This window comes from Oryctolagus cuniculus, chromosome X, assembly GCF_051225735.1.
Source record: "Oryctolagus cuniculus isolate XC-2025 breed Fujian yellow rabbit chromosome X, ASM5122573v1, whole genome shotgun sequence".
Taxonomy (NCBI): Eukaryota; Metazoa; Chordata; class Mammalia; order Lagomorpha; family Leporidae; genus Oryctolagus; species Oryctolagus cuniculus.
Window position 1 is genome coordinate 23,621,084 of NC_142888.1, and position 24,756 is coordinate 23,645,839.

Genomic DNA, 24,756 nt, shown 5'->3' on the forward strand with positions numbered 1-24,756 from the left:
ACGACACAGAACCCTGCCTAGGCTTCATATCCGAGTCACGGCACCATTATGTAGCTCCCCCTCTTCGTGGAGGAACAACACAGGACCCTGCGCTGTTCTTTCGTCTGCTCGGCCCTCCCCGGGTTTGCTGCTGGTTCTTCCCGGGTTGGCTACTGTCCCTTCCACCTCCGTGGAAGGGCGGTTCCCCCTGGCCACTTTCCCCACTTCCGCGGGGGAGCGGCACACCGCCGGCCGGCTCTCTCGGGGGCTGCACAGGTGTTCCTTGAGATAGATGTTCCCCTTAGATGTTCCTGGTGCATGCCGTCTCTCTCCTCCTTTATAGTCCTCCTCCGCCAATCCCAACTCGGCTGCCCACACGCCGAGTACGCTGCTCTCCTCCAATCAGGAGCAGGATCAGCTCCTGGAGGTCATCACTCAAGTTGGCAAGAGGCAGCTGTGTAGAAGCTGCTTTCTCCTCTCCCAGCGCCATATTGTGGGAGAGCAGATGCATAGAATAAGTCTTAATTCCAGTAACTTAGTCTAGTCCGAGTTGCTCCCCACACTTGGTTTCCTTATTGGAAAAACTAGGATAATAATAGTAACTACCTCATAGGAATGTTGTATAGATTGAGGAAAATGATGTGTAAGTAGGTTCAATGCATGTTAGTTATTATATATTTGTAGTGACTTTCTCAGCTCAGCCTTAGGGAGTTTCCCCCACCACAGCAGCAAGGAGGAAGGTATCTGGAGAGTGAACAGTGTCCATAGATCCCCAGAAATCACTTAGATTTCTAAAGAGATTTCTATGTGAAGAAAGTTAAATATTATCAGAACAGTTGAATTTTACACCCATTATGGACAGGGCTGATATTTAGCTGGTTCCCAGGGTGTGACCTCACATATGTTTCAGCCAGCAACCATTCTGACTGATTGCATCATTTGCTCTGAATTGGTTATATCATAATGTTTATTAGTTGTAATATCTATTGTGATAGTTGTTGCCTGTACTGTTCTGGTTGTTGAATATATTTGATTATTATATCTCACCTCTGAAGAAAGGAACAGAAATCAAGAGATTCCCCCCCCAGTCACTGTAAACTAGGTAATGTATAGATTTTATGTCTTGCATGATACAAACTAGAATCAGAATATTAGATTTATTTTACTTGAGGTGAAAACTTGTCATAAGTTGTTTTTGCATGTTGCAAAAATTGTCAGTACCTAAAGTAATCAGGATCCTTAAATTGGAAATACATTGAACTATTCTTTTAAATTTTTATTTATTTGAGATAATAGAAACAGACAGACATAAAGACATACAGAGGGATAGAATCAGAGAGAGAGCTTCTACCCACAGGTTCATTTCCCAAATGTCTGCATTGATTGGGGTTTGGTCAGGACCAAGCCAAGAAATAGAATTCAATCTGGAATTCAATAGAAATTCAATCTGGAGCCACTGTTGTTAAGCTGCCACCTGCAATGCCAGCATCCCATTTCCAAGTGCCAATTGGAGTCCCAGCTGCTCTGCTGATCCTGCTCCAGGCTAGTGCACCTGGGAAGGCAGTGAAAGATGGCCCAAGTATTTGGGCCCCTGTCACTCACATGGGATACCTAGGTGGAATTCTGGGCTCCTGGCTTTGGCCTGGCCCAACCCCTGAACCAGAAGATATAACCAATCTCTCTCTCTCTCTCTCTCTCGCTCTCGCTCTCTTTCTCTCTCTCTCTCTTTCTCCCTTTCTCTCTTTCTCTCTCAAATAAATAAAATAAAACTTTGAAAAAGGAAACTCAATCTAGGTCTCCCACATGGGTGACAGGCATCCAATTACCTGAGCTACTACCACTGCCTCCCAAGACCTCCACTGGCAAGAAGCTGGAGATAGGAGTAGGGCTGGATACTGAACCAAGGAACTGGGATGTGTGGTGTTAGCATCTTAACCTCTTGGCTAAATGCCTACTCTTGAAATATTCTTTTCTGATGCTTATTTCATACTTAATAGCCCAGGAGCTTCATTTCTGTTCACTCAAGTTATTCAACCTATCTTTAAGAAATGAAATTTTTGGCCAGTGCCATGGTTCACTTGGCTAATCCTCCGCCTGCGGCGCCGGCATCCTGGGTTCTAGTCGCGGTTGGGGTGCCGGGTTCTAGTCCCGGTTGCTCCTCTTCCAGTCCAGCTCTCTGCTGTGGCCCAGGAGGGCAGTGGAGGATGGCCCAAGTCCTTGGGTCCCTGTACCCGCATGGGAGACAGGTCTCCCATGTGGGTGGCAGGAACCAATCATTTGAGCCATCCAAGCTGTTTCCACAGGTCAGCGTTAGTAGGCCGTGGGAATCAGGAGCCAGAGGCTGACTCAGTCCCAGATACTCCAAAATGGGGTATGAGCATCACAACTGGCAGCCTAACTATGAAGCCAATTTCCTGCCCCAGAAACAGTGGTTTTTATTAAGATTATTGCATTTTTCCTATGCCTAGTATTCATGTGGCACTAAAATGAAGTTAATCATTTTAATGAAGTCAGAAATGGTAGTTTTGGTGTTATTAATAGCCCAGTCATGAAAAGTGACCAAAGTTTCTAATGCAGTGCACTGTTACATTATTTATGGGAGATGGCCTGTGATATTCTCAGGGGAATTAAAAATCACCTCCTGACTCTTCAGAAAGAAACAATTTAATAACTGGATCCCAAGAAACATGGGTAAGACTTTGTTTAGAATATCTGTTTCTGTCATTCTGAATAGCTTTAATAATCTATTATATTCCCTCTTCATTTGTTCTCATTCTGTTTTTCTTCTTTATCTCTTCTTTTATACTATAAGTGAATTTAGCCAATTTTAAAATTTTTGTTTGTTGATATACTTGAAAGGCATAGAGATAAAGACAGAGAGGGCTTCTACCCACTGATTCACTCCACAAATGCCTATAACAGCCAAGATTGGGCCAGGAAAAAGCTAGGAACCAGGAATTCAATCCAGATCTCCCACATAAGTGACAGAAACCCAAGCACTTAAGATGTCATCACCTTTTACCTCCCAGGCACTCCAATACAGGTTGTAGGTGTGCCAACTGCTAGGTCATACGTCTTCCCCCAAATTGTATTATATATAATAGAGCTATCAGGAACAAAATTGAAGGGCCAGCATTGTGGCATAGTGGGTAAAGCCACCGCCTGCAGTGCCAGCATCCCATATGGGTGCCAGTTTGAGTCCTGGCTGCTCCATTTCCAATCCAGCTCTCTGCTATTACCTGGGAAAGCAGTAGAAGATGGTGCAAGTCCTTGGGCCCCTACACCCATGTGGGAGACCAGTAAGAAGCCCCGGCTTTGGATTGGTGCAGCTCTAGCTGTTGCAGCTAATTGGGGAGTGAACCAGCGGATGGAAGACCTCTCCCTCTCCCTCTCCCTCTCCCTCTCCCTCTCCCTCTCCCTCTCCCTCTCCCTCTCCCTCTCCCTCTCCCTCTCCATCTCCCTCTGCCTCTGCCTCTGCCTCTGCCTCTGCCTCTGCCTCTGCCTCTCCCCCTTCCCCCCTTTCCCCTCCCCCTCCCCCTCCCTCGGTGTAACTCTGACTTTCAAATATATAAATATTTCTTTAAAAAAGAATGAAGTTGATATTTAGCTCTTTAAACCTTTTTTGAGAATAGCAAAGCAAAAAGCTTATAGATCAAAGAGACATTTTTTTTGACAGGCAGAGTGGACAGTAAGAGAGAGAGACAGAGAGAAAGGTCTTCCTTTTGCCTTTGGTTCACCCTCCAATGGCCGCCACGGATGGCACGCAGCGGCCTGCGCACCGCGCTGATCCAATGGCAGGAGCCAGGTGCTTCTCCTGGTCTCCCGTGGGGTGCAGGGCCCAAGCACTTGGGCCATCCTCCACTGCACTCCTGGGCCACAGCAGAGAGCTGGCCTGGAAGAGGGACAACCGGGAAAGAATCCGGCGCCCTGACCGGGACTAGAACCCGGTGTGCTGGCACTGCTAGGTGGAGGATTAGCCTATTGAGCCGCGGCGCCAGCCAAAGAGACATTTTATAGAAAAAACATTTTGAAATTTATATTATGTTCCCTTCTTTGATAATAGTGGCTAGTATTTGTTGAGTGTTTGTCCTGCATAATTATATTATATGTATTGTCTCTCCTTGTTCAGAACTCCTAAGATATCAGGCCAAATGACTTAGGCTCTGCTGCTTTTAACAGCTTTGTTTTTTGAGATGACATGCCCAAGTGGGTACCATGCTGTTTAGAGTACATGCTGTTGAATCATGCATCTACAGTTCAAATCCTAGTTACACCATGAAATCCGTGTGTCATTTTAGACAAAAATGCTTCCAAAAATTAATCTAGTTCCCTCATTTGACAAAATAGAAATAATACTAGCTACTTCACAAGTTTGTTGTAAGGATTAAACAAAGTATATTTTAAAGAATTTAAAGCAGTGCTGGCATATTGTATGTACTTAGTAATTTCTGGCTGTGGTCATTACCCTATTTGTTGGTCTGTAGTGCCATTGATTTATACCAATTGCAGTGTACACTATTGGTGCTCCACTCAGATCCCCTAGGATCCCTTTGTTGGATCTGTGCTCTCAGCTTCCAGTTTCCATATGTTTTATTTCTTTGTGAGTGTGTGTGTGTGTGTGTGTGTGTTTGTGCGTGCTTTAGTTCTAAGTATTTGTACCTTCTATCTTATTAAAAGATTTCCTTTGGGTGATTAGAGTTTCACATAGGAATAGAGAGGCACAAGTGCCAGACAAACTTGAGTTTAAATGGGGAAGCCCAAAGCCAATGGCTGGAAGGCATAGGAACCCCTTGCCTCAAGGCGGGACAGACTGTACAGTGCAACTTATGCTCCACAGCTGTCTATGAGATCATGCTGAGGCTGGAATTCACCTCAAAGCCACACCCTCACTTGGCCCCTCTCCCCTGCTCGCTCCTGCTCCACTATTCCCTTACAGTTTCTCCTGAGAACACTCCATAAGTCACTTGCACACAAATCTATATGTCAGAATTCTAGAAAATTCAACCCAAGACTCTGTAAAGTTTACATTAGTGAGGTTATGGCTATTTAACAAAGGTAATTTCAAAGGAAACATAAATATGGTAAGTCTGGGATGAGCATGAGGTATTTGATTCATTCAATTTACAAGTTAAGGTCTTTTCAACAATTTTTATCATGGTGATTTGGATTTTTTCTCCCTTTATCCTCCCCTGATTATCTCTCCTTTTATTGTGAGTTTAAATAAAACTTAAATCAGTTCAAGTTTGTGAGACAATTAAATTCTGCAAACATTTTCGATCAATTGCTTTATGCTGGAAGCCATGCTGGAGTCGAGAAAATAGGATGATGTTGAAGAAAAGAGAACTCCTCAAGTATCCTGATATAAAATTAAGAGGCTCTGTGTACTTGAATTGGGGGAAAATGTGCCTTTATTGTGCTTGTCTTTCAGTAAAATTTAGCATCTCCTTCAATTATGAAATTAGAAAATATATCACAGTAGTATTAACTGTACCTGTGACTTGCCACCAAGAGAAGTCACAGAAATTGTCATTGATGTTGAAACAGATATCTCAAAACTCAGTTATGCTCATCAATACTTCAAAATTATGGAATTTAATATACCTGTCACAGATCTTGTTATTTAATGTGTAAATTAAGAACCTATTATTATAGCCCAATTTTTATTTTAGTAGTTTAATAACTTTGTTTCAGTTAAGTGTCTTTGTAAACCTGTGTGCTGCATAATATACATGAAAAAACAGTTTTGAGAAGGCATCTTAAAAATTAACCAGACTGCCACTTAAAGACATTTAAATTCCCAATATAGAAGCTTAGAGTCAAGTCCAAACAAAGGCCTAAAAACAGGAGAGCTGGTGCTATAAGTTCAAGTCCAAGTCTGAATGTGAAAGGCAAATAACAAACAAACAACACACACACACACACACACAAAACTGATATGCTCACTTAAAGAAAATCAGATGGAAGGTGTACTCTTTATTACTCGGGTTTTTATCCTAGTCAAGTGTTCAGTGGATTAGATGAGGCCCACCAGTACTGGGGAGAGCAATCTTCTTTACTCAGTCTACTGATTTCAGTGTCAGTCTCATCCAGAAACACCCTTACAGAAATATCCATAAATAATGTTTAACCAAACAGTTGGGTACCCAGTGGCCCAGTAAAATTGACACATATAGTTAACCATCTCAGCAATTTATACAAATCTGACTATAGCCTCCTTTCCCATAGTTTTGTGAATTTCATAGCTAATCCTGACCTGGGTGCCTGCTTCTGTGGAACTCACCCTGTCCCTTTGCTTTTCACCACTTGTGGCTTTTTCTTACTTTGTCTTTCCCAGACTAGAAAAGGAACTTAGTTCTTTTTCCTTTATACTTCTCAAAACTATTAAGACAAAGGAAGCCGGCGCCATGGCTCACTAGGCTAATCCTCCGCCTTGCGGCGCCGGCACACTGGGTTCTAGTCCCGGTCGGGGCGCCGGATTCTGTCCCGGTTGCCCCTCTTCCAGGCCAGCTCCCTGCTGTGGCCAGGGAGTGCAGTGGAGGATGGCCCAAGTGCTTGGGCCCTGCACCCCATGGGAGACCAGAAGCACCTGGCTCCTGCCATCGGATCAGCGCAGTGCGCCGGCCGTGGCGGCCATTGGAGGGTGAACCAACGGCAAAGGAAGACCTTTCTCTCTGTCTCTCTCTCTCTGTCCACTATGCCTGTCAAAAAAAAAAAAAAAGACAAAGGAATTTGCATGTTTAACAGATTTTTTTTTATTTTTTTTATTTTTTAAACTTTTATTTAATGCATATAATTTTCCAAAGTGCGACTTATGGATTACAATGGCTTCCCCCCCATACCGTCCCTCCCACCCACAACCCTCCCCTTTCCCACTCCCTCTCCCCTTCCATTCACAGTAAACCTTGGTGCTAGCTTTTAGTTTCAGGAGGAAATGGAAACCAAAAAATTTTTCAAGAATTATGAAGATTATAAAGGAGAAACTGATCTGAAAAGTTAGTACTTTAGAGTAAGAAAGGCAGTGGATTTATTGTTTGCACACTTATTTGAGTAGATTGTCCTTTGAGATGAAGAAAACAGAAGAATTAAAGAGTGTAAAAATTTTATTGAATCAGTATTTTAGGCCTGACAGCTGAATGTGTTCCACTGTCAACATAGCCACTGAAGTGTGGCATTAATTAGGGTGAAATTGGTCGCTGGGGGCTCATGAAGGTGCTGCACACCCAGAAGGCACATGACAATCCTGATAATCTCCTCCCAGTGTGAGTTATAGGCTAAGGGAGAGGGATCTGCCCAATACCATTGCATTCTGGGTTTCATCCAAGAGGCTTTATATGTGTTCTTATCCTTCACATCAAGCACAAAGGAATGCTAGGAGATCTTGATACACATTTTGACTACTACAAAAGAGGAGTATTTTAAATGTTCTCTATGGAGAACAAATAATTCAAATTCATTGATGGCTTCAATGCAATGAAGAGAAAGGAAAATCTTTGCAAAAAGAAATGAACTATCAATAGTGATTGCAAGTGGAAAAAAATACTGACAGTTTGGAAGCACATAATAGAAACAACTCAGAATAACATAAAAGCATAAATGGCTCATAATATCTACTCCAAAATGTCATTAACATATCTTTACTCTGTTTCATCTCCTGCACTTTAAAACCAGTACTGTTGAGGCCAGTGCTGTGGCACAGCAGGTTAAACCGCTGTCTGCAGTGCTTGCATCCCATATGGGTGCCAGTTTAAGTCCCAGTTGCTCCACCTCTGATCCAGCTCCCTGCTAATGTACCTGGGAAATCAGCAGAAGGTGGCCCAAGTCCTTGGGCCCCTATACCCACATTGCTGACCCAGATGAAGCTCCTAGATACTGGTTCCTGGCTTCAGCCTGGCCCAGCCCTGGTCATCGCAGCCACTTGGTGAGCTCTCTTTCTCTCTCGCTCTCTTGCTCTCTCTCTCTCTCATTCTGACTTTCAAAATAATAAACAAATCTTTTTAAAAAACATACTATTAGATATCTACCTATTGACCTATGTAAGAAATCTTAAAAGATATAAACGACTATTTTAACGATGCAACTGTAGGCTTTATTCTCACTAAAGGGGTTTCATTTCTCATAGTGGGCTTCTGACCTATTAAGTAAGATGCCAGTTAGGACACCTAGATCCCACATCAGAATACCTGGGTTTAACTCCTGACTCCAGCTCCTGATTTCAGCTTCCTATTAATACAGACCCTTAGAGGCAGCAGTGATGGCTCAAATAGTTGGATTCCTGCCATCCCTGTGGGAGACCTGGATTAAGTTCCTAGCTCCCAGCTCCTGGCTCACAGCTTCAGTCTAACCCAGCCCTATTGTTGCAGGCATTTGGGAAGCAAGCCAGGAAAGGGAGGCAAGCCAGGAAATTAGAACTCTCCTTGTTATCAATCTTTCTGTGTGTGTGTGTGTGTGTGTGTTTCTCCGACTTTCAGATATATATAAACATAACTGCACTGATTGATTTTTTAAAGATTTATTTATTTGAAAGGCAGAGTTACAGAGGGGCAGAAGCAGGGAGGGGGGTGGTCTTCCATCTGGTGGTTCACTCTCCAATGGCCACAACAGCTGGAATTGGGCCACTCTGAAGCCAGGATCCAGGAGCTTCTTCTGGGTCTCCTACACAGGTGCAGGGGCCCAAGGACTTGGGTCATCTTCTACTGCTCTCCCAGGCCTTAGCACAGAGCTGGATCAGAAGTGGAGCAGCCAGGACTCAAACCAGCACTTCTATGGGATGCCAGCACTGCAGGTGGTAGCTTTACCCACTGTGCCACAACACTGGCCCCTAATTGGTTGATTTGCAACCTCCATTTCTCCTTTCTTCTTCCCTATCTAAATCTCAATTATGTTCAAATCCAACAGTGGGTTTTTGAAAATAATTAACCATACCAAGACTGAGATTCCTTTTGTGGTTATCATTGGTCTGGAAATGAACATGAGGCCAAAGATGACTCACTTAGATACAGAGAATGGATTTTATGGAAGATTCTCTTTCCCACTAAATCCATTCAATAAAGCATATTATCCCAGTTGCTGTTGAAGATGAAGGCCAGCACATTGATGAAACTGAGCCAAAAAAAATGGCAGAGAATTAATGTCTGCATCCTGATATTCTAAAACTTTGCCGCATATCTAGAATTTTTATTTGAGCAGTATAGTATGTTTCTTTATTATTTTATAGAAAGTTAAATCGGGTTTTTTTCTCATGTGCAGCCAAAATTATCATGCAGTCATTAATAGTCAGAATTAATTAGCATTTTTTGAGCATCTTCTAAGGGACAAGTGCTGTTTTTATTGCTGGAATAATAGAAGTGAGCAAGGATACACTCTTAGTGCTTACTTGATCTGTAACTAAGTTTACCAGTGGTGTAGACCCAAGGGTAACAAACTTTTTCCATAAAGGACAATGGAGTAGCTATTTTAGACTCTACATTCCATCTGTTCCGTATTATAATTGTACCATGTGTTACATAGTACAATGTTACATAGTTACTATGTGTTACATAGTACAATGTGTTACCATTCCATTGTACTATAAAAGCAGCAATTTAGTAGGCAGTATGTGCACAAATGAGTAGTACTGTATTCCAATCAAACATTATTTAAAAAAAAAAAGCAATAGGCTGGAGTTAACGCATGGACCATAGTATACTGACCTTTGCTGTTAAAGAAAACACCTTGGATGATTCTAGACTTGAGGATAGCTACATATGCCTGAAAACCCTTATAGCCATCTCAGAGGAAAGTATGGCATCTGAGAAGAAGCAGGTGGACTAGGGGAAGCTCTCAGACATGAAGCTTGGGCTCCTGTCTGAGAGATTAGATAATTTCATAGTGTCCCACCCAATATGTGATAGCTCATGTCCTGAAATAGCTTAAATGATTTTCTTTGCCTCTAGTAGAACAGAAAAATTAAACTGGAGCTCTAGAAAATACCAAGAAATAGAAGATGGTTCTGCAAAAATGTGAAAGGCAATAAACATATTTTCCCAATGAGGTAATAACTGTTAATATCCTCATTTACACATGAGGAACCTGAAGTGCAAAGTTAAGTAATGTGTCCAAGGTCACACAACTAGTAAGTGGCAGAACTGTGATTTTTAGTCTTTCTGTCTGGTTTCAGAGCCACAGTCCACTCTTAGGCCACTTTAAAAAAGGGTTTATTTATTTGAAAGAGAGAATCATCCATCTGCTTGTTCATCATAACACGAGCTATGGCTAGGCCATGCTAAAACAAGGAACTATGAACCCCATCCCAGTCTTCCATGTGGGTGGCAGGAGCCCAAGCACCTGGACCATCAGCTGCTGCCTCCCAGGTGCATTAGCAGGAAGCTGAATGGAAGTACAAAGTAGTTAGGACTTGATCCAGGAACTCTGATAGGAGATCTGGGCATCTCAATCAGTGGCTTAACTCACTGTGTCACAAACCTGGCCCCTTTAGGCCACTTACAACTTTTGTAAGATATATATGGTCTTGCAGGGGGGCCAGGAAAAGATGGTGAAGTGTCTGATGCCTACCTCACACCAGAGAATTACTCAGTTCTCAGTTGTGTCCTCAATCCCCATGTCATCCTTGAAGTATATACTATTATAGTATACTTTAGCTATGGCAACTATAATTTAGAGAGATTAAATAATTTTCCCAGCTGTTAAATATAGAGCCGAGGTTCTCTCAGTCCATGTTGCCCTCCTTTCCTCTATGTTGTGATTTTTATGCAGTTACTATATCTGCTCATGTGCATAGATTAAAAAATGTGCACCAAAATAAACTTACATCTTAATTTAGTTTTCCATTAGCTTTTTGAACTACCTTTGTATTCAGAGCCTGTTGACTGTCCACCCATAGCCTTCCTAATAGCTGTCAGAGGAGCAGAACATTTTTTAGCCTGGTATTTACTGACGTTTCTGACCTATAAGCTGTATGACATTATCCAAAGTTACTATGACTTTCATCAAACAATAAAAACTGACAAGAGTCCCTTAAGTTGTTTTATTCTTTATGCTGACAGAAAAAAAGTACAAATGCATTATGTATTGTTTTGCATGGTTGACTCAGCTAAAATGCACCACTAAGCAAGCCGGAGCTTAGTTTCATTAAGACAGATTCCACCCTGGAAACTGCCATTCACCTTATGGCTTTGTTTTAATGTGGTTGAGTCCATCATTCCAGTGCTGGAGAAAAAGAAGGAAGGAGAAACAAGAAGGGAAATTATATTCAAATTGGCTCTTTGGAATCCTTTAGAAAAGATAAATATTTGGTTCAGATGGATATGAAGTGATGAAGAATCATAGATTAAACCTGGAAGTCTGGGAACAAATAAGTGCCAAGAAAAAATAGCCTCTTAGTACTATACAGATCTTTGATCTGCAAGGCTGTTTGCTTTTCCAAATCTTACCACTCTAAACCACTAAGAACAAAATTAGTTTGACCTTCTCAAAAACCTAAATACTCACTGTCCCCATAAAACAACAGAAGAGCTGTTAGACTGGACTTCTAGTTTGGTAAACATTTTCTTTTAATCTTAATACAATGGCCATAAAGCTTCTTAATGGATTAATAGAAGCTCCTAGCATGCACGTACTGGTTCACTAATAGAACTTGAACTCTTAATGAGTCACATAGAAATGAAAACAAAAACCAGAAAAGAAAATTCATCTTTGCCTTAAATAAACTTAAAACTTGAAGGAGTTTTCCTACCAAAGACCTTACTAATTTCAGTATATACATGCGTATAGGGAAGCTAATTTAAATTTGTGTTCTACTCCAAGTGCTTTTCACTTATAGGGCTCATCATTGGCACAAGGCCACAAATACCTGGTATTTGCAGACAGGTCAAACTTTGGATTGTCCAGAAAAATAAACCTGTAATTTCCAGATCTTTTATTTTCTTGTTTGAAACAATGGATCACTATAGTCATGAGTAAAATTATTGCTTATCTGTAGTATGTGTATATGTATGTATACTTGTGTGTGTCTATAGAGATCTATATTATTTCATATTAATATTCATATCTCATACACAGAGGCTTCAGAAAGTTCATGGAAAATTGAATTAAAAATGCACATTTTCATGAACCTTTTGAAGGCCATATATAGTCATATATAGACAGACTATATGTAGAAATATACGGATATACTCCTTTCTATGAAGATAATTAATGCCTTTCTAAAGATAGGAATCAAAGACATGTAGCAATGGCCTATATGTAGATATCTGATATATAATCTATAATATACCTTTGACACTTCCTATTTCAGTACTTTTCCCTTCTTTGTGTAGTGTCTCTAGCCTGAACTGATGTAGAAGACATGCTCTTAGACAGCAGAAGTAAATTTGTACTCATGTCCAAGAAATTGCCATTCCCTTTTCCTGTAAGTTGCAGAAACTTACAGAAATGTACAGAATGATAAATTCCATGTAATCCAGAAAATGTCTCAGAGTTGGGGCTGGGAAATGGAGTGAATAAGACTTGCCCTCCCCGAGCTTGAGTCCATAAGGATATAGATTTTTTGTAGAAATCAGAAAAAGATATAATTTGAATATTAAAGTCTCACATAGAATTCCTGTTCCCAAAGATAGTTTCCATTGTTGAAATTCCTTCATATCACTTTTATGTGAGTACATATAATATTCATTTAAGTGAAACAATACTGCATATATAGCTTTATATCCTCTATTTTAACATTATTTCTTTTTTAAAAAAGATCTATTTTATTTATTTGAAAGGCACAGTTACAGAGAGAAGAAGGAGTGACAAAGACAGAGATGGAGAGAGATCTTCCATCAGTTGGTTCACTTCCCAAATGGCTGCAACAGCTAGGGCTGGGTCAGACCGAAGCCAGGAGCTTCTTCTGCGTCTCCCACTTGGGTAAAGGGGTGCAAGGACTTGGGCCATCTTCCACTTCTCTTTTCCCAAGCACCTCAGCAGGGAGCAGGATCGAAAGTGGAATGTTTGAATCAGTGACCATATGAGATGCTGGCATCACAGGTGACAGTTTTACCCGCTGTGTCCCAACATTATTTCATGAACATTTTTCATGTCATTAAAAATTCTTATGGAAGCATCATTTTTAATTAGCTGCATAAGATTCGAAATCATGGAACAGAGATTGTGGTAAAACAGTTTATGCTGCCACTTGATATGCCCACATCTTATATCAGAGTGCCTGAGATAGAGTCCAACTTCTATTTGTGATTTGTCTTCCTGCTCATGTACCTGAGAGGCAGCAGATGATGACCGTAGTTACTTAAGTCACTGCCACCCATGTGGGAGACCCAGATGGAGTGCCTGGCATTTGGATTGATTCCATGTCTTAGCTATTGTGAATTGAGCTGCAATAAACACGGGGATGGAGCTAATTCTTTTATATGCTGATTTCATTTCCCTTGGATTAATTTCCGAGAGTGTGATGGCTGATTGATATGGTATGTCTATTTTCAGATTTCTGAGGTATCTCCATATTGACTTCCTTAGTGGCTTTCCCAATTTACATTCCCTCCAACAGTAGACTAGGGTACCTTTTCTCCCACATCCTTGCAAGAATTTGTTATTGGTTGATTTCTGTATGAAAGCCATTCTAACTGGGGTGAGGTGAAACCTCATTGTGGTTTTGATTTGCATTTCCTTGACAGCTAGTGATCCTGAGCATTTTTACAAATGTCTCTTGGCCATTTGGATTTCCTCTTTTGAAAAACATCTGTTTATATCCTTTGACCATTTCTTAACAGAGTTGTTTGTTTTATTGTTGTTGAATCTTGTTATCTTTATATATTCTGGTTATTAATCCTTTATCAATTGCATAGTTTGCAAATAATTTCTACCATTCTTTCAGTTGCCTCTACACTTTCCTGTTTCTTTTGCAGTAGAGAGGCTTCTCAATTTGATGTAATCCAATTTGTGAATTTTGGCTTTAATTGCTTGTGCCTCTGGGGTCTTTTCAAAGAGCTCTTTGCCTGTGCCAATGTCTTGCAGGGTTTCCCCAATGTTCTCTAATAATTTGATAGTATTGGGTCATAGATTTAAGTCCTTAATCCATATTTAGTGGATTTTTGTGTAAGGTGTAAGGTAGGGGTTTTACTTCATACTTCTGCATGTGGAAATGCAAATTTCCCAGCACCATTTGCTGAAGAGACTGTCCTTGATCAAGGGATTATTTTAGCTCTTTTGTCAAACATAAGTTAGTTGTAGATGCTTAGATTGATTTCTGGCATTTCTATTCTGTTCCTTCTATCTATCTATCTATCTATCTATCTATCTATCTATCTATCTGTTTTTGTACCAGTACCAGGCTGTTTTGCTTATAACTGCCCTGTAGTATGTCTTGAAATTTGGTATTGTGATGCCTCCAGGTTTATTTTTGTTGCATAAGATTGTTTTAGCTATTCAAAGTCTCCTGTGTTTCCGTATGAATTTCAGCATCTTTTTTTCTATATCTGAGAAGAATGACTTTGTTATTTTGATTGGTATCACAATGAATTTGTAAATTGCCTTTGGAAGTACCAACATTTTGATATTGATTTTTTTGGATCTATAAGCATTTAAGATTTTATTTGTATCTTCTATTTCTTTCTGTTTAATGTTTTGTAATTCTCAACATAGAGAACTTTGACATCCTTGGTTAAATTTATTTCAAGGTATTTGATTTGATTTTGTTTATAACTATTGTGAATAGGATTGATCTTAGAAGTTCTTTCTCAGCTGAGGCATTGTCTCTCTATAGAAATGCTATTAATTTTTCTGTATTGATTTTATATCCTGCTACTTTAACAAACTCTTCTATGAGTCCCAATAGTCTCTTAGTGAGTCTTTGGATGCCCTATATAGAATCATGTTCTCTGCAAATAGGAATAGTTTGACTTCCTCCTTCGTAGTTTGTATCCCTTTGATTTTTTTCTTGCCTGATAACTTGGCTAAAACTTCCAGGACTATATTGAATAACAGTGGTGAGAATAGGCATCTTTGTCTGATTCCGGATCTCAGTGTGAATTCTTCCAACTTTTCCTCATTTAAATAGGGTGCTGGCCATGGTTTTGTCATAGATTGCATTAAATGTGTTGAGGAATATTCTTTCTATACCCAATTTGCTTAAAATTTTCATCATGAAAAGGTGTTGTATTTTGTCAAATGCTGTCACTGCATCTTTTGAAATGATTATATGGTTTCTTTTCTTCAGTTTGTTATTGTGATGTATCACATTGATTGATTTGTAAATGTTGAACCATTCTTGTATACCAGGGATAAATCCCACTTTGAGTGAATGATCTTTCTGATGTGTTGTTGGATTTGATTGGCTGGAATTTTGTTGAGGATTTTTTCATCTATGTTCATCAGAGAGATTGGTCCATAGTTCTCTTTCTCTGTTGTATCTCTTTCAAGTTTAGGAATTAAGATGATGCAGGCTTCCTAGAAAGAATTTGGGAGGATGCCCTCCCTTTCCATTATTTTGAATACCTTGAGAAGAATTGGAGTTAATTCCTCTTTAAATGTCTGGTATAATTCAGCAGTAAAGCAATCTGACCCTTGGCTTTTCTAGTTGGTATGGTCTTTATTACAGTTTCTTTTTTTAAAAAAAGTTTTATTTAATGAATATAAATTTCCAAAGTACAGCTTATGGATTACAGTGGCTTCCCCCCCCCATAACTTCCCTCCCACACGCAACACTCCCCTTTCCCGCTCCCTCTCCCCTTCCATTCACATCATGATTCATTTTCAATTCTCTTTATATACAGAAGATCAGTTTAGCATATATTAAGTAAAGGTTTCAACAGTTTGCACCCACATAGAAACACAAAGTGAAAAATACTGTTTGAGTACTAGTTATAGCATTAAATCACAATGTACAGCACATTAAGGACAGAGATCCTACATGAGGAGTAAGTGCACAGTGACTCCTGTTGTTGACTTAACAAATTGTCACTCTTGTTTATGGCGTCAGTAATCACCCTAGGCTCTCGTCATGAGTTGCCAAGGCTATGGAAGCCTTTTGAGTTCATCGACTCTGATCATATTTAGACAAGGCCATAGTCAGAGTGGAAGTTCTTTCCTCCCTTCAGAGAAAGGTACCTCCTTCTCTGATGACCTGTTCTTTCCACTGGGATCTCACTCGCGGAGATCTTTCATTTAGGTTTTGTTTTTTTTTTTGTTTTTTTGTTTTTTTTTTTTTTTGCCAGAGTGTCTTGGCTTTCCATGCCTGAAATACTCTCATGGGCTTTTCAGCCGGATCCACATGCCTTAAGGGCTGATTCTGAGGCCAGAGTGCTGTTTAGGACATCTGCCATTCTATGAGTCTGCTGTGTATCTCGCTTCCCATGTTGGATCGTTCTCTCCCTTTATTATTCTATCAGTTAGTATTTGCAGACACTAGTCTTGTTTATGTGATCCCTTTGGCTCTTAGTCCTATCATTATGATCAATTGTGAGCAGAAATTGATCACTTGTACTAGTGAGATGTCATTGGTACATGCCACCTTGATGGATTGAATTGGAATCCCCTGGTATGTTTCTAACTCTACTGTTTGGGGCAAGTCAGCTTGAGCATGTCCCAAATTGCACATCTCTTCTCTCTCTTATTCCCACTCTTACATTTAACAGGGATCACATTTCAGTTAAGTTTCAACACTTAAGAATAACTGTGTATTGATTACAGTATTCAACCAAAACTATTAAGAACAAACAAAAAAAATACTAAGAGGGATAATGTATTAAGTTGTTCATCAACAGTCAGGGCAAGGACATTATTACAGTTTCAATTTCTGTCTTGGTTATTGGTCTATTTTTGTTTTCTTTTTTAAAAGATTTATTTATTTATTTGAAAGACAGAGTTACACAGAGAGAGGAGAGGCAGAGAGAGAGAGAGGTCTTCCATCCACTGGTTCACTCCCCAATTGGCCGCAATGGCCAGAGCTGTGCCGATCCAAAGCCAGGAGCCAGGAGCTTCTTCCAGGTCTCCCACATGGGTACAGGAACCCAAGGACTTGGGCCATCATCCACTGCTTTTCCAGGCCATAGCAGAGAGCTGGATCGGAAGTGGAGCAGCCGGGTCTTGAACCAGTGCCCATGTGGGATGCCAGCGCTTCAGTCCAGGGTGTTAACCCACTGCGCCACAGTGCTGGCCCCTCTGTTTAGGTTTTCTGTGTCTTCATGGTTCAATTTAGGTATATTGTATGTGTCCAGGAATCTCCCATTTTTTTCTAGGTTTCCCAGTTTTTTGGCATACAGATTTTTTTTTAGTAATTTCTGATTATTCTTTTTATTTCTGTGGTGTCTGTTGTTACATTTCCTTTTTCATGTCTCATTTTATTAATTTGGGTCTTCTCTCTCTTTTTTGGCTAGTTGGGCTAGTTTAGTGTCGATTTTATTTTATTTTTTTTTTTCAAAAAACCAGCTCTTTGTTTTGCTGATCTTTTATAATTTTTTTGTTTCAATTCTGTTTATTTCTTCTCCAATTTTATTTTTTTTTCTTTTCTCCTGCTAGTTTTGGTTTGTCTTGCTGTTGTTTTTCTAGATCCTTAAGATGCAGTGATAAATCATTTATTTAGTGCCTTTCCAGTTTCTTGATGTAGACGCCAATTTCTATAAACCCTTCTTAACACTGCTTTTGCTATGCCCCATAAGTTTTGATATCTTGTATTGTCATCTTCATTTGTTTCCAGAAATTTTTTGATCTCTCTTTTGATTTTTGTGACCGACTGTTCATTGCAGAGCATGTTATTCGGTCTCCCGGTCTCCATGTGTTTGCATAGGGTCTGGGGATTCCTGAGTTGCTGATTTCCAGCTTAATTCCATTGTGGTGTGCATGGTGTGATTTCAATTTTTTTTTTTTTTTTTTGCATTTGCTGAGACTTGCTTTATGGCCTAGCATGTGGTCAATCTTAGAGAAAGTTCCATGCACTATTGAGAAGAATGTATATTCTGTAGCTGTAGGATGGAAAGTTCTGTAGATATCCGTTAGGTCCATTTGGTCTATAATGCAATTAACTCTGTTGTTTGCTTGCTGATTTTCTGTCTGGTTGATCTGTCAATTGATGAAAGTGGGGTATTGAACTCCCCCATTACTATTGTATTTGAGTCTATGTTTCCCTTTAGATCCCTTAACATTTCTTTTATATAGTCACGTGCCCTGTCATTAGGTGCATATACATTTATAATAGTTACATCTTCCTGTTAAATTAATCCCTTAATCATTACATAGTGCCTTCCTTTGTCTGTTTTAACAGTTTTTGTGTTAAATCCTATTTTGTTTGACATTAGCATGGCTATACCAGCTCTTTTTTGGTTTCTGTTAGCATAGATTATCTTTTTCCATCCTTTCTCTTTCAGTCTGCATGCATCTTTGTTGGTGAAATGTGTTTCTTTATAGGCAGCAAATAGATGGATTTTGGCTTTTTTTTTGACAGCAGAGTGGACAGTGAGAGAGAGAGACAGAGAGAAAAGTCTTCCTTTTCCGTTGGTTCACCCTCCAATGGCCGCCGCGGCCGGCATACCGTGCTGATCCGAAGCCAGGAGCCAGGTGCTTCTCCTGGTCTCCCATGCGGGTGCAGGGCCCATGCACTTTGGCCATCCTCCACTGCACTCCCGGGCCACAGCAGAGAGCTGGCCTGGAAGAGAGGCAACCGGGACAGAATCCGGCACCTCAACAGGGACTAGAACCCGGTGTGCTGGCGCCACAGGCGGAGAATTAGCCTATTGAGCCGTGGTGCTGGCTGGATTTTGGTTTTTAATCTATTCAGCCAATCTGTGTATTTTAACTATAGAGTTGAGGCCATTTACATTTCAGGTAACTGTTGTTAAGTAATGACTTTGCCCTGCCATTTTCCCATAAATATCCCTATTTTTTTACTTTTCATTTCCTTTGTACTTTTACTAGGAGATTTTCTGCCTTTACCTTCTTTCATAGTGATGACCATGTTTTTGTGTTTCTGTTTAATACATCCTTAAGCATTTTTTATAAGTTTGGATGGGTGATGTCAAATTCTTTCAATTTCTGTTTGTTATGGAAGATTTTTATTTCACCTTCATTCATAAATGATTGTTTTATAGAGTACAGTATTCTGGGTTGACAGTTTTTTTCCTCTTAAGACTTGGAATATATTTCACCATTCTCTCCTAGCCTATAGGGTTTCTGATGAGAAGTCAGGTGTGAGTCTAGTTTGAGATCCTTTTAAAGTAATCTGGCATTTTTCCTGTATACATTTTAGAATCTTTTCTTAATGTTTTACTGTGGAGAATTTGATTACAGTGTGTCATAGTGAAGATCTTTTATGGTCATGTCGATTAGGAGTTCTGTGTGCTTCTTGTACTTGTATGTCTCTTTCTTTCTCCAAATTAGGAAATATTTCTGTAGTTATTTCACTAAAAAGCTTTCTCATCCTTTCTCTCTTTCCATCCCTTCAGGAATTCCTAGAACCTCTATGTTGGTCATTTGATAATATCTTGTAGATTCCCAACAATGTTTAGTTTTCTAATTTCTTCTTTTTGCTTTTGGTTTGACTGTATAATTTCCTGCAATTTGTCTTCTAAGTCAGATAGTCTTTCTTCTGCTTTAATGATTCTGTTGTTTAGACTTTCCACTGCATTTTTTGTTTATTGAATTGTTCATTTCCAAGATTTCATTTTGATTTTTAAGTCTCAATTTCATTGGAGAAATTTTCTTTCATGTCATGTATGGATTTCATTAGTTCGTGCATTTCCTCCTAAGTAATCCTTCATCTTCATAATTTAGTTTTCAAGTGTTGTATTCTTTTGGGTGTGTCATGTTATATTCCTTATTCTTGTTTCTTCAGTTGATGCAATTATTATTCAACGTTGTGGAGATACTTGTTGGTCTTTGTTTTGTTTTGTTTTTTGCTGTAGTGGTTTTTATCTTTGGACTATGCCTCTGGATTAGTGGAGTGTCTACTTTTTTAGTGAATATCTAGAGGTGTGAGGTTGATGTGGCCAGGGAGCTCTGTTCAGTGTTCCATGGTGAAAGCAGTGTCTTAGGTGACACCCAAGTTGGGCATGGTAAATCTCCTCTTTTTTTTTTCTTTTTGTTTTATCACAGAGGACGTTTGTTCTCTGTTAATGTAGACTCATCTCACCCCCTCTCCTCAAAGGAGACAGTGCCTGGGCACTAGCCCCAGTGGGTATAATATTTGTCCATGCTGCCATAAGAACCACATAATGGATCTGTGCAGTCCTTGGTAGTAATCTCAGATTCCCCAGCAATGTCCCTCCCTAGGGAACCAGGGAGCCCTGAGAGTGTGGAGCTTCCCACAGTGACTACCCAAAGTCCCAGCCACACCCTGAGCATTCCCATGCAGCTTCAGTCCCGCAGTTTCATGTTTTCACAGTCCTGGCACACAAGCCTCCCACAGTTACAAGCACCCAGCCCCCCATAGTTCTCACCAGACTCAGGAGTCTCCACTCAGCTGGTTGCTGGGCATGGACACAAGCTGGCACAGCTGTTACATTTGTCCAAAATGGTACCCACTCTCTATCTGCTTGTTATGGGGCATAATTACAGGGTGATTGGGAAGAGAGAAACGTGCCCTCTCCTTTTTTTCTCTCCTCTAGTTTGGCAGATACGCTATCCACCACAGAGCTCCAAGCCAGATTCTCTCCAGGCTCTTCCTGCAGCTTTATAACCAATGGACTGCTGCAGTCTGTTTATTTTTTAAGATTTATTTTATTTATTTGAAAGACAGAGTTCCAGAGAGAGGTAGAAACAGAAAGAAAGATCTTCCATTCACTGGTTCACTCCCCAGATGACCGCAACGGCCAGAGCTGTGTCGATCTGAAGCCAGGAGCTTCTTCCAGGTCTCCCCTGCAGATGCAGGGACCCAATGACTTGGGCCATCTTCTACTATTTTCCCAGTCCATAGCAGAGACTGAATTGGAAGTGGAGCAGCTGGGACTAGAACCGGCACCCATATGAGATGCCAGTGCTTCAGGCCAGGGCTTTAACCCACTCTGCCACAATGCCAGCCCCTGCAGTCTGGTTTTATCTCACTCTCCAAAGCTGCTGCAGAGGCTCTCAGCTGCTTGAATCCTGGTTGTGAGTTGTGCGCATCCATGGCCCCCATGTAGGTCTACAGTGTCCCTCTAATTTGCCTGGAATTTTCTCTGCCCTTTTCTCCCTAACTCTTCCCTGAGATTGCACATTCTCCATTTTTTTAAACTATCTTCTCCTACACTACAGCAGTAAGCTCCCTCCCTACTCCACAGTCTTAATCCTCTATTAATTTTCAATGAATTTCAAAGAAATAGTGACCTTTTCTGTGCATACACCAACAACTAGGAAAACTGCTTTTTTTGTTGTTGTTGCAAATAGTGATCATCATAGACTCTCCAGAAATATTAAACCTGCAAAGGGCAATGACATTCTGAACATTTGTTTGTTTATTAAAAGATTTCTTTATTTATTTGAAAGGCACAGCTACAGAGAAAGTGAGGGAAGGAGGAAGTGAGAGAGAGAGACCAAATTTACCATGAGAATAGCAAGGGAGCTCCTCCTGAGCTCCCACCCTTAGCAGGCCAATCAGGATGGAGAATTGTAAATAAGGTCTTTTGATGGTTTTTTGTCCCCAGGTAGTAACTGAATGCCAATCTAATCCTCAAGTTTTTTCTTTTTCCTTCGATATTGTACTTAAAGCCCACTGTCACCAGTCCCCTTTTGGTTTTCCTCTCTTGGAAGCACTCCCTCCACGTTGCTCTGGCTGGATGTCGTTGATTCTAATAAATACTTTTAAATTTCAAAAGAGAGAGAGAGAGAGAGAGAGAGAGAGATCTTTCATCCACTGGCTCACTTCCCACAAACAGCCCCAATGGCAAGGGCTGGGCCATGCTGAAATGAGGAGCTAGGAGGTTTTTCTGATCTCCCACGTGGGTGGCAGGGGCCTAAGCACTCAGGCCATCCTTCCAGGCATACATCAGGGAGCTGAATTGGAGAAGTGGAGTATCTGGGACTTGAAGCAGTGCTCACATGGGGTGCTGGTGTCACAGACAGCAGCTTGACCCATGCTGATATAATGCTAGCCACTTGAATGCTTTTTAGAAAGGAATGATGAAGACAAAACAGCAAACATTATGTGCCCTTGTAAAATCATAGCAAAAGTTCCACTGCCAGACTTTTGCCTGATATCTCAGCTTTACTAGGCTTATTGTCTTTCTTTGTATTCCCTACTACTTTATGGTTTCTATTTAATAAATCACTTCCACACAAATCCTGGTCTCAAGTCTACTTCTGGGGAACCCAACTCAAGACAGGACTCTCATAAATCATGGCAAGATAATTCATCACAACTCTAAAGGAGATGGGAATCACTGTTATTTGATGCCTTGCTATTTATTAACTGTAATATAAAAATCATATCAGAGGGGCCAGTGCTGTAGTGTAGTGGGTAAAGCCACCACCCAAAGTGCCAGCATCTCATATGGGCACCGGTTTGAGTCCTGGTTGCTCCACTTCTGATCCAGCTCTCTTAAACTATGGCCTCGGAAAGCAGATGACCCAAGTCCTTTGGCCCCTGCACCCACATGAGAGACCTTGGCTGTTGCAACCATCTGGGAGTGAACCAGCAGATGGAAGATTCTGATTCATTCTCCCTCTCCCTCTCCCTCTCCCTCTCCCTCTCCCTCTCCCTCTCCCTCTCCCTCTCCCTCTCCCTCTCCCTCTCCCTCTCCCTCTCCCTCTCCCTCTCCCTCTCCCTCTCCCTCTCCCTCCTTCTGTCACCCTCTGTCTCCCTCTGTCTCCCTATAACTCTGCCTTTCAAATAAATAAATCTTTAAGTCATATCAGAAATGATCTCATGTGTAATTAGCAAAGCAAGTCTTTCATTTGGAAACACCTTAAAACAACTTAATGTCTCAATTTCCTGGCCAATCAAGAGGAAGGATGCATTCCACTAATCTAAAACTCAAAGGATACCTTTGTTGAGTATCAAAAGCAACAGAAATTCCTGTTATCAATATGATAAATGACTCAGAAAAAGTGGAGGTGGAGACAGAATTAGTACAACAAAAAGCAGGAAAACTGCATTTCATTTAAAAAAAGAATAAAATATTGGGCTTGGAAAGATTATTGCTATGACAATACAATGATAGAATTGACTTGATAGAAGGAAATAGGACCTTAATACAAAAAAAAATGGGTACTTTAAAGAGAATGTGTTGCCCTTGAAAAACTCTTTGAAACTACTGCTGAATTCAGACAAATACCAGAGGGTTTTAATTTTAATTTTAATAGATTCATAGCTGAAGTTTATTCCTATAAAGTCTCTAAACTGAATTTATACAAACTAGCTTATTTTAAATGTATTATATGCTCAGCTATTTTAGGATATAAGTGATTGGTTAGGCTCTTCCTTGTATTTCTGGAGTTTGAATGAATTCCCCTAAGTATTTTTCAGTACCATTGCTCTGTTTCTTTTGTGTGTGGTAGTTATTTGTTTCCTTTGCTTTTGTCAACTGCTTATCTATTCAGAAGATTTTGTGACATCTCCTGATATATTCCTATGAACCAAGTTTTTCACTACCCAGAAGTATTTGTGTCATATACAGATGTAAGTATTTCATAATATCCCCTTTCTTGCACCAATTTCTAGACATGAAATTAGCACAATTGACAAGACTTTTTTGTCTAGACAGTTTTTCTTTCAATCTTGTTCCTAGTTATGTTTTTTTTTAAATTTAAACCTCTTTTATTATTTATTTGACAGATAGATTTAGACAGTGAGAGAGAGAAAGACAGAAAAAGGTCTTCCTTCCATTGGTTCACCCCCAAATGGCTGCTATGTCCAGAGCTATGCCGATCTGAAGCCGGGAGCCAGGTGCTTCTTCCTGGTCTGCCACGTGGGTGCAGGCACCCAAGCACTTGGGCCATCCTCCACTGCCCTCCTGGGCCACAGCAGAGAGCTAGACTGGAAGAGGAGCAACTGGGACTAGAACCCGGCACTCATATGGGATGCTGGCACCACAGGCAGAGAACTAACCAAGTGAGCCACGGTGCCAGCCCCCCTAGTTATGTTTTCTAAAGCAGCTTTCTCTCCAGGCAAACCTTTTCCCCAATTCTCAAGAGTGTCTTGATTATTTTTAATAGCCTTTGATTTGAAAACTAATAAAAAGCTTTATAAAGTTTATTAGGATCAGAATCATGTTTGTTGAAGAATAGCTCTGTTGGGGAATATTTTTCATGAGAGACTCTGTGCTAAGATCCAACATTGGCAGATGCCAGAGGGCTGGAGAAACAGGGCAGGCATAAGAAACCCTTCATGTCTGCTGAGGCTTAACACTGAGTGTGCTGAGCATGGCTTTGACAATCAGGAAGGAAATTGCAGTCACTAATGAAGGCAGTGTCCTTTCTGAGCAAAAATATTTAAATAGAGAGTTAGAGAGAGGAGCCTAATGTGTGGGAAGAGTGAAGATTTTGAAACATGAAATCCTGGGTCTGAATCCTGATTGCACGACTTAAGAGCTGCATGACCCACAACAAGTTGCTGCTCTGAGATTCCGTGTTATTATCCATAAAATGGAAAAATCATAATGTCTTTCTCATGGCTTGTTGTCAGAATTTAATGGCATGGCATGTAAAGCAGCATGCTTGTCATTATTATGACTAAGTGTTGTGATGTTTTGGGTTTAATAATAGGTTCTGGAGACAGAAGCTACTTCAAAATGAAAAGGGTAGTAATTTTGTATTCAGAGTTCAGAAAGGAGGTCTAGTCAGTGCTGTGTTTTCCTCAGGCAAATGTGAATTAGCAACACT

General features: G+C 40.4%; 1 protein-coding gene across 14 annotated transcripts in view; it reads left to right on the top strand.

The window, feature by feature from the left end:
* SYTL5 (synaptotagmin like 5) overlaps positions 1–24,756 on the top strand; it is a 280,881-nt gene that overhangs the window by 135,980 nt on the left and 120,145 nt on the right. The window lies entirely within an intron of this gene.